The 13,102-nt window shown below is 31.4% G+C and overlaps 1 long non-coding RNA gene across 1 annotated transcript; it reads left to right on the top strand.

Moving 5' to 3' along the window:
- Window positions 1-10,793: 10,793 nt before the first annotated feature.
- Window positions 10,794-12,727, top strand: LOC126736074 (uncharacterized). The gene is made up of 2 exons (XR_007660602.1): window positions 10,794-11,079; window positions 11,138-12,727. It is a non-coding gene; the product is annotated as an uncharacterized LOC126736074 (long non-coding RNA).
- Window positions 12,728-13,102: the final 375 nt, after the last annotated feature.

Below are 13,102 nucleotides of genomic sequence, written 5' to 3'. Positions count from 1 at the left end.
AATTTTTATAAATAAAACAAGATGTCCTTAAGATAAATAAGCAATTTATAGTAAGGATTTTTTGTTGCGCAAACAAAAACGTATAAGAGTCACGCGATTTCTCCTTACATATATATCTTAAGGTGCGTTTTTGTATTACAAAAAGTAATTTTAGCAAGTAATAACTTGCACTCTTCAAAAAGGAATAGCATAATAAAGCCGGGATTCTATGTGAGAATGGTTTACCGACTTCCCCGCCTCAGATCCAAGTTCTCCATATATGCGTTTAACTGCAAAAAATATAGATGAAAGCGTCCTGGTGAGATACAAAATATGAGTATTAAACTTTAGGTTGCCAGCAATGATGATCCCAAGAAGTCTTCTCGTAGTGAAACTGTAAAAACTATATCTTCCAGTATTCCTCCAAAGTACAAAATTATTGTCTGTACTTGAAATTAAAAGAAAGAACTCACTGTCAAGATCGTGATGCCATCGGCAAAAAAGAAAAATTATTCCCGTGTGTCCGGGTTTCTCAGGTCATTGACATAAAGGAAGAATTGCATAGAGCCAACCCCTAAAGAAGACACGATAAAGTATCTCTATAAACCGAGAACTAAGAGCCCACAAAGACTCTCTGCAAACGATCCTTAAGATAAGAACAAAACCATGACAACACCACTTATGTTACACCATTCATCTGGAAGTAAAGCTGACTAAGAAAATCGTAAGTGGCATCACATATGTTTGAGCTGTTCTGCAAACTAAACTTCTTCTTTACTAGCTTTTTAATTAGTTTTACCAGGGGCTTAAAGAAAAGATATGAGTTTAAGTTTAATGATTCATCAAGACTTCCAGCCTCATAAATAAGAATTACCTTTGCCGATTTTAGATATGTCGGAAGAGTTTGTAATGTCTAAAAAGTGTTGATTGCTTCAGGTAGTATATTTAGCACAGTATCTGTCAAACCCAAAAAGAACCCATACAATTAGCTATCGGTAAATAAAGACAATTAGTTTTCAACTGGAATTCAGAAAGGAGACTTTTATAACAACTGGCTTAAGAGACTCTGAAGGTTCTCAGCAATAAAATTATTTAGATCATTAGAAGGAAGTTCTGAATTTGAAACTGGAAGGTATATATTATTTTTCTGGATGTCATTGACAAGTCTTCAACATTCCCAGGAATCCCTACTGGAAATGTCGGTCACTTATACGTCTGGTGTAATCAAACCGTTTAAAGACTGTTATCAGTCGATGATATATGTAACGGTATATGGAAAAATATTAATTAAAATAAAGTTATGTAGTACAATTCTTTACCAAGCGCAAAAATTTTAAATATTTGCATGAAGCATTAAGACCCCTAGTGAACCAAGATCTGTAACGAGGTTTACATATAATGAAACACTAAAAAGCTCGGTCAACTTTGCATAAAAAATTGAAATTGGATCCGGTGAGCTCAGCCAATGATCTAAGGATGACATAGCCCGACTCTATTTTTTTTTACTGACATAATACGACCATGTTTGGACTTCTTTAAAGATCTTAACAGAGTTTGACACATTCTAAAAAATTGTCTTATGATTAGAAAGAGCTAGTTTTTCACTTAAGACTGTATTGTATCACATGATATATCTAGAAATCTCTATATATCTAGAATCTACAAATCTAATCAATGGTACAAAAAAAAATTGTATATCTTCAAATTGAGGGCGTTAAACAAATTACACAAATCTAAGGGAGAGGCAGAGCGCCTGTCAACATAATTTATTATTAAACATAATATATGTTTAGACCTCCAGTCAAGATAATGTGTGCTGTTTGTGAAATTTTTCAAGGAAAGCAGCCAGAGATCGATAATACATAATATATACGGGTTTTTAGATTAAAACAAAATAATGCAGAATTCTAATTTTTTTCTTTAATAACATAGATAAACTCATTGACATGAGTTCTATTCTATTCAATAATAGTTCATTTACCATGATCATATATCCGCCATGAGAGAAATTGTTTCTGCAAAAAATTGCCAGAATAACATAGTTTAAAACATTAGTCAATTGCTCTGACCCCAGCCAATAAATTGGTTGACAAGCGATACCTTTTAGTCTGCAACACCAACAAATAAGTTCGAGATTTCTACCAGAAATAAATAACAAACCATTGCATGCTTAGTTTCTTAAATATCTAACATATTTTGAAATATATCGAGCTGTAAAAACTAGAATACAAATGTAGGAAAGGCGGTACAGCCGGCAAATCCATTAAATATATCTTTGGAGGGTATCAAATCCTTGCTAATTGTGTCTATTTAGACTGGCACGACTAAGTAAGAAAATATGCATAAATAGGTAATATAAGTATTATTCAATAACTATTCACCATATTACAATTATCAGCAATTTTTTATTGAGACAGTCTAATAAAAAACGGGTAGAAATGTAGAATATAATACAACATACTTCTAAAAGATATCTCTGTTTGGGAAAAAAATCTTTCTTCATCTTTAAATGACTGTACTACAAAAAATTATTTTAAGATACTGAATATTAAGAACTAAATATACTTTTAAAAAAGTTATGCATTAAAAATCCTAAAAATAAAATTTACAAAAATTTTTGCAAATCGATAAAATTAAATTACAAACAATTTCAAAAGACATTTTCCTTCTGGAAGAACCTGGTTAAAGTGGTGCTTAAACTTTAATAGAAGTAATTGGTCAATATGTATAAAGGAAAATTACTCTTAGTAAACTTTTCTTTATTAATCAGATATTTGAGTCCAACTCAAAAACACTGTATACATAAGCCTACGGCTTTTATGTCAAAGAAAAAATACAGTGCCCCAAACTTGGATAAAATTAATATTTGTTTGTAAATTATACTATATGTAAACTTTATTACATATTACATATTTTACAAAAACATATTTGCCTAAAAACTTTTCGTTTAACAAATTATGGAGTTACGGTTCTATGCCATATATAAACATCGTTTTCTCAAAACTATAAATTCTTGAAATACGGTGTTCCATTGGAGAGCATTATCGTGCAATTAGAATAATAATATTTATTAGATATACAGGGTGTTTCAGAGTTGTGGTGCCAAAACCTTAGGGGAGATTCCACTCAGCAAAATAAGAAAAAAAGTTTATATGAACATGGGTCCGGAAATGTTTCGTTTCCGAGATACATGGTGTCAACTTTTTTCCAAAAATTAAGTTTTTTATTAATAACTTAGAAATGCGTTAGTCGATTTCATTGAATTTTTTACAGTTTATTTAAACCATTATCAGACATCTACTGAAGTAATTAAATTCGATCCGAAATTTCGAGGGGCGTACCAATAGATCAAGTATTTTGTCTTTTTGTAGAAAAAAATATCACCCTGCAACTTTTTTGCGGTTTTTATTTACTTATTTTAAAAAACCCACTAAAATACAACTTTTTGGTCTCTCGACTTTTTTTAGTGTCTCGCTTCGTTTTTGAGAAAAAATTACAATACGGCACCACGGCACGTCTCTGAACTCCATAAGGAAAAATAAAAATGCTTAGGAATTATCCAAAAATGTATCGCAGTGTGTTTATTTTTGAAAACTAAAAAAAACATCAAATAAAATTTTCTCTAAAATAATACATTATTTCTCAATTTTCTTAGGTACGAGAATACATTTTTGTTAAAGTAATCACTGATAACAAAATTACAATAAATGTTCAAACTGACAACCTCCTGCTTTGATGCAAGCATTGCACCGTCTCACCATACTTTGCCAGGGTAAGCTTCATCCAAATAGTTTCTTACTTCTCGGTAAAAATGAGCCGGTACACCGTCATGCTGAAATATCATTTGCTGCCTGCTATTTAATGGAACTTCTTCTAGGAGTCCTGGAAGAGTATTGCGTAAAAAATCTAAGTAAAAATCTCCATTTAAGCGCGGTGGTAATACAAATGGGCCAATCAATTGATCAGCTACAATTCCTGCCCAGATATTTAGATGAAAACGCTGCTGGTGGCCTGTAACGTGCGTTGCATGAGGATTTTCTTCATGCCAAACATGATAATTATGGCTATTAAAATATCCATTTCTGGTAAACAACGCTTCATCGGAAAATAAAATGTTCCTATTCAACTGTGGATTGTTTATAAGGCTACGAAGATACCACTGGCAGAAAAAAACACGGAGTGGATAGTCGGCTGGAATCAATGCATGGACTTTTTGCAAATATTCTCCAGACTGAACTGTGTCCAATTCCCATAGCATTAGCTATTTCACGAGTGCTAACGAATGGTGCATTTTCCACTCTTTCCAAAATTTCCTTCTCGGCAGCCACAGTTTGGGCAGTTTTTCTGGGAGCAACATCAGGCCGTGTTACACTCAATGTACGTTTCTCGTATTTGCCTTTCGATATTTGGAAATATTTTTCTGCTGGGATGTCGCCTATTGGAAAATTTTCGACGATAAATTCGTTCGGCTTCTCGAGAATTGCAACGGGCCTCACCATACACAAGAAGCATATCTTTTAGGTCAGCAAAAGTGTATTCCATTTTTTTTCACCACCAACTACCAAAATAGGTATTTTAGAACTAACACTATTAAATTTAAACTTTAACAAATGCAGAGCGTTGTAAACAAAACCACTTACTTTGATACAAAAATAATCTTTAGAATGGATAGGAATGTAATTTCGGTATTTTCGATGTTAGTTACGATTATTTACGATTTCGATGTTATTTCGATGTTATCTACGTGGTAATGTTTTTTTTAGTTTTCAAACACACTGCGATACATTTTTGGATAATTCCTAAGCATTTTTATTTTTCCTTATGGAGTTCAGAGACGTGCCGTGGTGCCGTATTGTAATTTTTTCTCAAAAACGAAGCGAGACACTAAAAAAAGTCAAGAGACCAAAAAGTTGTATTTTAGTGGGTTTTTTAAAATAAATAAATAAAAACCGCAAAAAAGTTGCAGGGTGATATTTTTTTCTACAAAAAGACAAAATACTTGCTCTATTGGTACGCCCCTGGAAATTTCGGATCGAATTTAATTGCTTCAGTAGATGTCTGATAATGGTTTAAATAAACTGTAAAAAATTCAATGAAATCGACTAACGCATTTCTAAGTTATTAATAAAAAACTTAATTTTTGGAAAAAAGTTGACACCCTGTATCTCGGAAACGAAACATTTCCGGACCCATGTTTATATAAACTTTTTTTCTTATTTTGCTGAGCGGAATCTCCCCTAAGGTTTTCGCACCACAACTCTGAAACACCCTGTATAGTATATACATATTATATACTTTAATTTATTTCTTATATAGTTTGAATTTACTTAATATTTTAATTATGGAAAAAGTAAAAAAAAATATTTCATTGGGGTCATCTTATCTATAGTGTCTAGTTATTAGCAGTTCATCTTGTTTATGGACTCTATTTGGTCCCCAATTTAGGTTATTTGATTATAAATCCCTGTATGTTAAATTTCCTAAAACTTGTATAGTTGTTTGCTTTAACTGTCAATAGTCTCTTAAAATTATTAAGGATTTCTAAATTTTCCACGAGTCTCTAAAAGGGACAGCGTTTAGTTTTAGTACCTTAATTTAGTACTTTAATTAGTAATTTAAAGTAATATAAAATTATTCCAAAAATGTGGTAAAATAATTGTCTAGAGTTTTAGCTGTCCATCAGTTTGTTGTTCTCCATCACTCCATCGTTAAAATTCACTTGACCGGGCTGTAGTTCTAATATTTGTGTTTATGGGGTAATCGTAGGCTGAAGAGCCATAGGCGGAGAAGTCATTGGCAATGAAACCAGGATTGGAGAAGATATAGACGATAAAGTGTATCCGTACTTATAGTTGGACGATGATGAGCTTTGAGCCGACATTGGCCGTAAAGAGTATTGGTAACTGTACGTATCAGCGGAAGGCGGTCGCGAAGGCTTTTTATTGGCAAAAGATTCTAAAGTTGAAAATACATTCATTTTAACAGAGTTTCTTGTTAAAGCACCTATTTCTGCCCCAAAAAGTACATCATTTACTACATTTTAATCAATTTTATTATTTACCTTGAAAACACTTAAACAGTAGTCAAAGAGAGTTAAAAGAGTATTCCTGAAGTAAGTTTCTTTTCTGATTTTGTCTATTCCTGGTGCGTAATCAAAATCTAAAGCAGCACCCACCTAATGCACCTTTTGCAAGCCACCTAATGCAACACCTTTCAACCTTCTGCCTATTGAAATGTACTTGCAAAAACCTTTTAAACACCAGACAAAATAGCAGCACTATCTGCCCTTTACAATACGTCAGACTCTATAATTATCAGTGGTTTCTCCGCGCTTTTTGTTCTTCTAATAATATCATGCCACCTGCCTGCAACTATCTCCTAGGTATATTTTGTAACTCAAATCAACATTTGGCCCGATAGGAGCGACAATCAGCTCATTATGAACATAATCTTTTCACAGCCTTAAATTTAATAAACGTATCTCAAGTCTCAAGTCAAAATCGGCTTTCTCTGCGCCAGTAATGTCATTATTTAATAAATAACTAGATCTGAGATTCGTGCCTGAGCCGTCAATGGGCAAGGTATGCTCAGTACATAAAGCTTCTGAGCCCAAACCATCTTAGAGGTCGTTAACCGCTACTAGGACTTCTGCGTCTGCGGACGCTCCTGATCCTGCTCTAATTCTTTAATCAGCAATTCTAATTTGTTTGGCAACAGTAAGAAGTGTAGCTTTCCAATCTACAGGTTTTAGTTGACCAGTAATAATTAATTATGTATTATGTATTAAATTAGACTCAGAACTAAAGGATATCTTGAAGTTTATTTTAGTATAACAATAAGTAAGGCCTATAAGGAGATAATTTAAAGAAAATACTAGTAGCCAAAGCAAATAAGCATACAAATCCTAGAAAATATAAACTACAAGGAATTAGAAAAATATAATCGAAATATCCGAAATTGCGGTCTTTAAACAAGATGAACTACTAAAATCTAGACAATACAGGTAAAAATAATAAACTAAAGGTGCGTAGAGCCCTAACTACTAAATATGAGCACAACAGTACAAAAACTGTAACAATTAACATATTTTCATTACATTATATTTATTAATCCCCCTAAGAAATCTGAATAAATTAAGATGTTTGTTGATGCTATGTCAAACTAGATCCTAGTGTAACTATATTACAAGTAGCAGCATTAGTTGGCATCGAAATTTTAAGGTTTTGGTACTATGAAAGGCTTACAATTGCTGGCAACTGTAGGATATGTGTGTTAAGAGATTGCCGTATCAGAACTGACTCAGAAATGACCAAGAAATCTAGAAAAAGTATTATTTCTGCCTGTAAATCATCCATTAGATTATCTCATTTGTGATCAGAGTGGTGAATGTAATTTTCAATATCAAAGAATGACCTTTGGGTCAGACAAGTCTAGATTCACAGGCATTATTCACTGAGGCAAAGGGGGCATGGAAGATATAGATTTTGGTCCCCCAATCAGAACCAATATGATGACGAGAAATATTAATTGCACCGAGATATTAGTTTTGCTTTAGAAGTTTTTCCTTAGTAGTTGCTGTCGATGACCTCGGAACTACTGGTATATGCAATGACATAAAAATAGGCACTTTTCGTGGAAAAAGGTTCCTCTGAGAAATGCCAAGAAATATCAATAATTTATGCCCGGTAGGTGCTTTCGCAAGTAAGTCTAACAGTTTACTGCGAGGCCATAGGAAATTGACGAAAAAAAAGAAAACACTTAGTCACGGTCTCACAATGGCTACACGTGTTTTGCTGTAGCTACAGCATGATCAGGCCTAAAATCCAAAATATAAGTCTAAATCAAAGTTAATATTAAATAAAAAATACTAAAAACCTTAAAATTCTGAAATGGCTAATAAAGGTTTTCTTGCAGATCCTCGATTTTATCAACCGTAATTGCGTGTTTTCTTTGTTTTGGTCAATTTTACAAATTTAGAGCAAACACTACAGAAATCATTAACATAACATTTTCTCAACAACATTTAGCTATTGATGTTTCGAGCTATTCATCTAGATCAGACTATCCTCGGCACCTTATTAATAAACAGTTATTTGATTTTTATAGATTTATTAATAGACAGAACATTAATTAAACTTCTTTTCCTAATTTTAGGCTTGTATGTGTTATTAAATTACAAAATATTGAAAATATTATTTGAATTATTTTAGGAATTTCTGTAATTTTTTTTAACCCATTACATTATAGCTTCTAGGCAATTACGTGAAAAACTGCTCTTAGTCTTGCCTCATTTTCTCCTTAATATTTTAATTAGCTATTAAGTGAAAAGGTTTCATTTTAACGAAGAAAATGTGTGGCCGCCCTTCTATTAAAAGACATTTTCCGTAGACGCTATACCATCATAAGCAGAATGAGGGGAGCAACGCCATAATTCACGGCTCTATTTTTCCTAGTTTCCATAATGGTTGCAGGCTTGTTAAAACCGTATTGTGTGGAAATAAAAGACCATTCACTATAATAAATCTTTGCGCGAATTTATTACGGCCCCGCGCCCCTGTTGTTTCCATTGTAAACACAACTTAAACAATTATAATTTAAAATGTTGGCGAAATTTAATTTCGCTATGGTAACTAGTTTGGAATTTCAATTAGACCGACAAAATGGATATTTAAGGTCGGTAAATATAACTTAAGGTTTTTTTTTAAATCCTTTAAATATAAAAAGAAAATTCTTGTTTAAAAGAAAAATAAATAGTGGGATTCTTAACATTAATTAATATAACTTGAAATTTCCTTAAAACCCATTTCACATTTAAATAATGTTTATAATTTAAATTTTTCGAAAAATTTCCTTACTAGAAATAGAATATTCTTGCCGAACAAAAGTCGATACCTAAACACTTTAATATAAAAAAAATATAAAAAATTAAATTTTCTAAAATAAAATTAAATAAATTAAAATAAATATTAATAGTAATTAGTTGTACGCCCGACAAAGATAGACATACCTTGCCATTTTCATGTAACTGTAGTGATCTTGAAACAAAAACAAAATTTTGATAATGAAAATGTTAATTGATGTGATCTAGTTTTAAAGGTCAGCTCTTTACTCTTGACTTCCTCGTAGGTATTTGTTGCATTGTAAAATGTGGGTGAAGGTACTTAAATTATTTTATATGTTAGAAACTGTGTAGTAAAATAAGATAACATAACAATGATTTGATAAAACACAATCTCTTTAATTGTAAAAGACTATAAAAATCTAATAACATTAAATAATAACTATTGTTTTATCAACGATCAATCAATTACTTCTTTTCCTCGATTTCATAATGCTTTGAAGGCGTACTTTCTGGAAAAAGCCTTGTACGCAGTGGAGGATTTTTTGGAGGATAACTTTTTGAGTATCACACACACACTGGCTCTTTTTATATCTTAAAATAAAGAATACATTATTTTTTTTTTAGTAAATAGATTGCACTTTCATTCTGTATTTAATTAATTTACTGTTATTGACTATTGTGTTTATTTTTATTGACATTTTATACATCATGATGTATATTGACCAGGTACATTGTTTTTGTACAGTTTTGCATGTATTTATTTTGTTTGTATATTTATTTTTTATTTTTTTATTTTGTGTTATGTTTTGTTTTGTTCTTATATGTTTTTTTTATTAGCTTTGTCTACAAAATTTTGTAATTTTTTGACAATAAAGCATGTGATTGATTGATTGATTGAAAATATTGGAAAATTTAAATCAAAATTATTTATTCAATATTCAAAATAAAATATTTCTAAATATTAACAAAAAATTCACATCAAACTTATAGAGGAAGACCACTTACCTAACTGGTGCAATTTCTGATTGTAAAAATCAATCCACAATAATTAAAAACATAAAATGTTGCCAAAGTCATAAATGGATAACATCAGACCTATTAACTTAACCTAAAGAAAGAAAATTGGCGTATAAAAAATGTAAGAAATTTCCAACAATCTTAATTTTAAAATAGAATTTATAAGATAAAAAAAATCTGTAAAAATCTTTATTTAAAAAAAATGGAATCAAGGTGGCAAAAACTCTAAAAAACAATACAAGATAATTAATTACAAGTCAAATGAAAATTAATGGCGTGCTGGTAATTGTAAACAGTTTAAAAAAATATTTTACAAAAATACGTGCAAATATAGGCTGAAACATACAACTAACATTATGCAAAATTTGGTTAAAATTAGGTATACAGAAAGTGCGTTTTTCAATCCTTCAGATCAATGTAAGATAAATCATATTTTAGTAAGCCTTAAAAAATGTGGCACCAGATCACAATAACTTCACGGTATTAGATCTAGTTAATATCAAAGAATATATTCTAGAAATTTTAGCGGAACTTTTTAATAGTATCCTTAGCAGTGGTAAATTTCTTACGAAACTTTAATTATCTAAAATATGCCTAACATATAAATCAGGTTCTAAAGTTCACTGTAATAATTATCGACCCATCTTTATAGAGAGTGTGTTCTAAAAAATCATAGAAACTGTCATACAAAAACGAATGACCAGTATGGCTTTCTCAAGAGTAACATAATCGTTTATTTCTGAAACACCCCAAGCGACATATTTGGTGATTTTTGTTTTTTTCCAGAATATTAAAGTCTAAACTTAAATGCATCGTTTAGTGCAGAAAAAACCCAAGTACGGCTACGCGTTATGTTTTTATTCCCCTTACGTTTAAATCATTTAGTGACATTTAGTGACATCACTTGAGTTGTTTCTGCATTAAACGTGTGTCATGTGGCAATGACGTATAGACAATTCGTCAGATGTTTGTTTGTTTTGTTATAACATATCAAATATTTTAGTGCCATTATTATTATTTGGTGAGGTGTTAAAGTAAATTAAGCTATTGTCCTTGTTTTTGTTTGAAATTAGATATAAAATGTTAGAAAGTGAAGAATCAGTAGCCAAAAGACGGCGAGGTATTGTGAACTCATCAAAATATTTGAGAAATCAGGTTAAATATGGTAGAACTCATGGAAACCAATATCTAAATTATAAAGGGAATAGTCTGTCTGCAAAAACCATTGGCAAACCATGCAGGTAAACTTTATAACGCGAATATTATTTAACACTTTATATTCGTTTATTATTTTGGTAGTTTCCCCATGAAATGCTTTATAAAAGTTGACGAAAATACTAGAAAATGTGTCTTTACAAAATTTTATGAGATGTCATCAAACAAAGAGCAGGATATTTATATACAAGGTTGAATTATAATATGCGGGGTGAACAGGCGAAGGAAGATTACACAGCCAGGTAACCAAAGAAATCGCTCATATAACCACTTTATTAAGGCAAATGGTATTAATATTAAAGTCTGTCAAAGTGCATTTTTGAGCATACACGGCATTTCAAAAGAGCGCATGAAACGGATTAAAAAACGGATGCTTTCATGTAATAACCAAACACCCCAAGATCAGAGAGGTAAAAACATTAATGTTAATGTTGTAAGCGATAGACACAGAGACGAAATAAAGGAATACATCTCATCTTTTCCTGTAAAAATGACTCATTATTCCAACAAGGAGTATCATCAGTACCTTGATGCTAAACTTAATATAAAAATCATGTACAACTTATTTAGGGAAAAATACCCAAATTCTCCTATCAAGTACAGCTACTACATTAGGTTTTTTAAAGGAAACTTTCAGCTTCACTTCGGAAGGCCGCAAGTGGATGTCTGCAATGCATGCGAAGATTTAGACCTTAAAATAAAGAACCCCCTTTAAAATGTTGAGACTAAACGTGTGGCAATAACTAAAAAAATGGTACACCAGTGAAAAGCTAAAAAATTTTACAGTGATCTCAAAACAGCAACAGAGGAATGCCAACAGCGAGATGACTTGGTCGCAATTTCATTTGACTTTATGCAAAACCTGCAGTTGCCAGAGTTTCCAACACAGGACAAATTTTATTTATCACAGTTAACTGTTAGTTTATTTTGTATTACCAACTTGAAATCTCAAAAATCCTTTTTTTATATTTATCATGCAGGTATAGCTTCCAAAGGGCCGAATGAGGTATGCTCCTTTATTATAGATTATACTCATAAAGAAACTAATGAGAATATAAAACAAGTTTGCACTCAGTTTTTCAAATTTGCACTCAATTGCGCTTGTCACAAAACAGGCGCAACTGAGTTGCGCTTGTTTTGTGACAATATCCCAGGGCAAAATAAAAACCACTGCATGGTTAAAATGTGCATGGCTCTAAAATCAACAGGTCGATTTGATAAAATTTCACAGTATTTTCCAATACGCGGGCATTCTTTTCTAGCCTGTGCTCGGGCATTTGGGACCATAAAACGGAAGTTAAGAAGATTTGATAGGGTATATGTTGTTCATCAATACACTGAGCTGATAATTATTTCTAGTGCCAAGAACTATTTTACTGTCAAGGAAGTTGCCACAGAAGAGATGTTAAATTTTAAAAAAATGGTGGCCGAAATATTATAAGTTATGTTGTGTATCAGATGACACTAAAAAGAAAAAAAAATAGAAGCGAGAAGGTACAGTTTTCAGTTTCCCAGTACCATTACTTGATTCGCGCTTCAACACTCATTCAACACTCATGCTCGCAAACCAGAGAAAGCTAAAAAGTAAAAAGATTTAAACAAATACCTATAATTAAATTAAACTTTAAGATTTCTAAACCTTTGTAAAAATAAAATTAATTTACTAAAATGTAATTTGTCTTTATTTCAGAAACAACGTAAGTGCAGTTTTTCAAAATCATTTTTAAAGCACGAGATATATTTTTTTTTTAAATCTTTTTGTTTTATACTAAATAAATGCATGCAAATCACATCTTCAGACCATGTTAAAAATAAAACAGATACTTGTGTCCAAAATTATACGTTTTTTGACCTCCTGAAAAATTCAAAAAATGTCGCTTGTGGTGTTTCAAAAATAAACGATTCAATTTATTTATTTATTTACAGTACTTTAAGTGCGACAGTTGATCTGATTAATTATATTTCACCTCATTTAGATAACAGTAAAATGATAATAGCTGTCTTTGTTGACCTAAGAAAAGCATTTGATGTAGTAAATCATGGTACTTT

The sequence above is a fragment of the Anthonomus grandis genome, chromosome 1 (genome assembly GCF_022605725.1).
Source record: "Anthonomus grandis grandis chromosome 1, icAntGran1.3, whole genome shotgun sequence".
NCBI classification, from domain to species: domain Eukaryota; kingdom Metazoa; phylum Arthropoda; class Insecta; order Coleoptera; family Curculionidae; genus Anthonomus; species Anthonomus grandis.
This window is presented reverse-complemented; position numbering and strand designations above follow the sequence as displayed.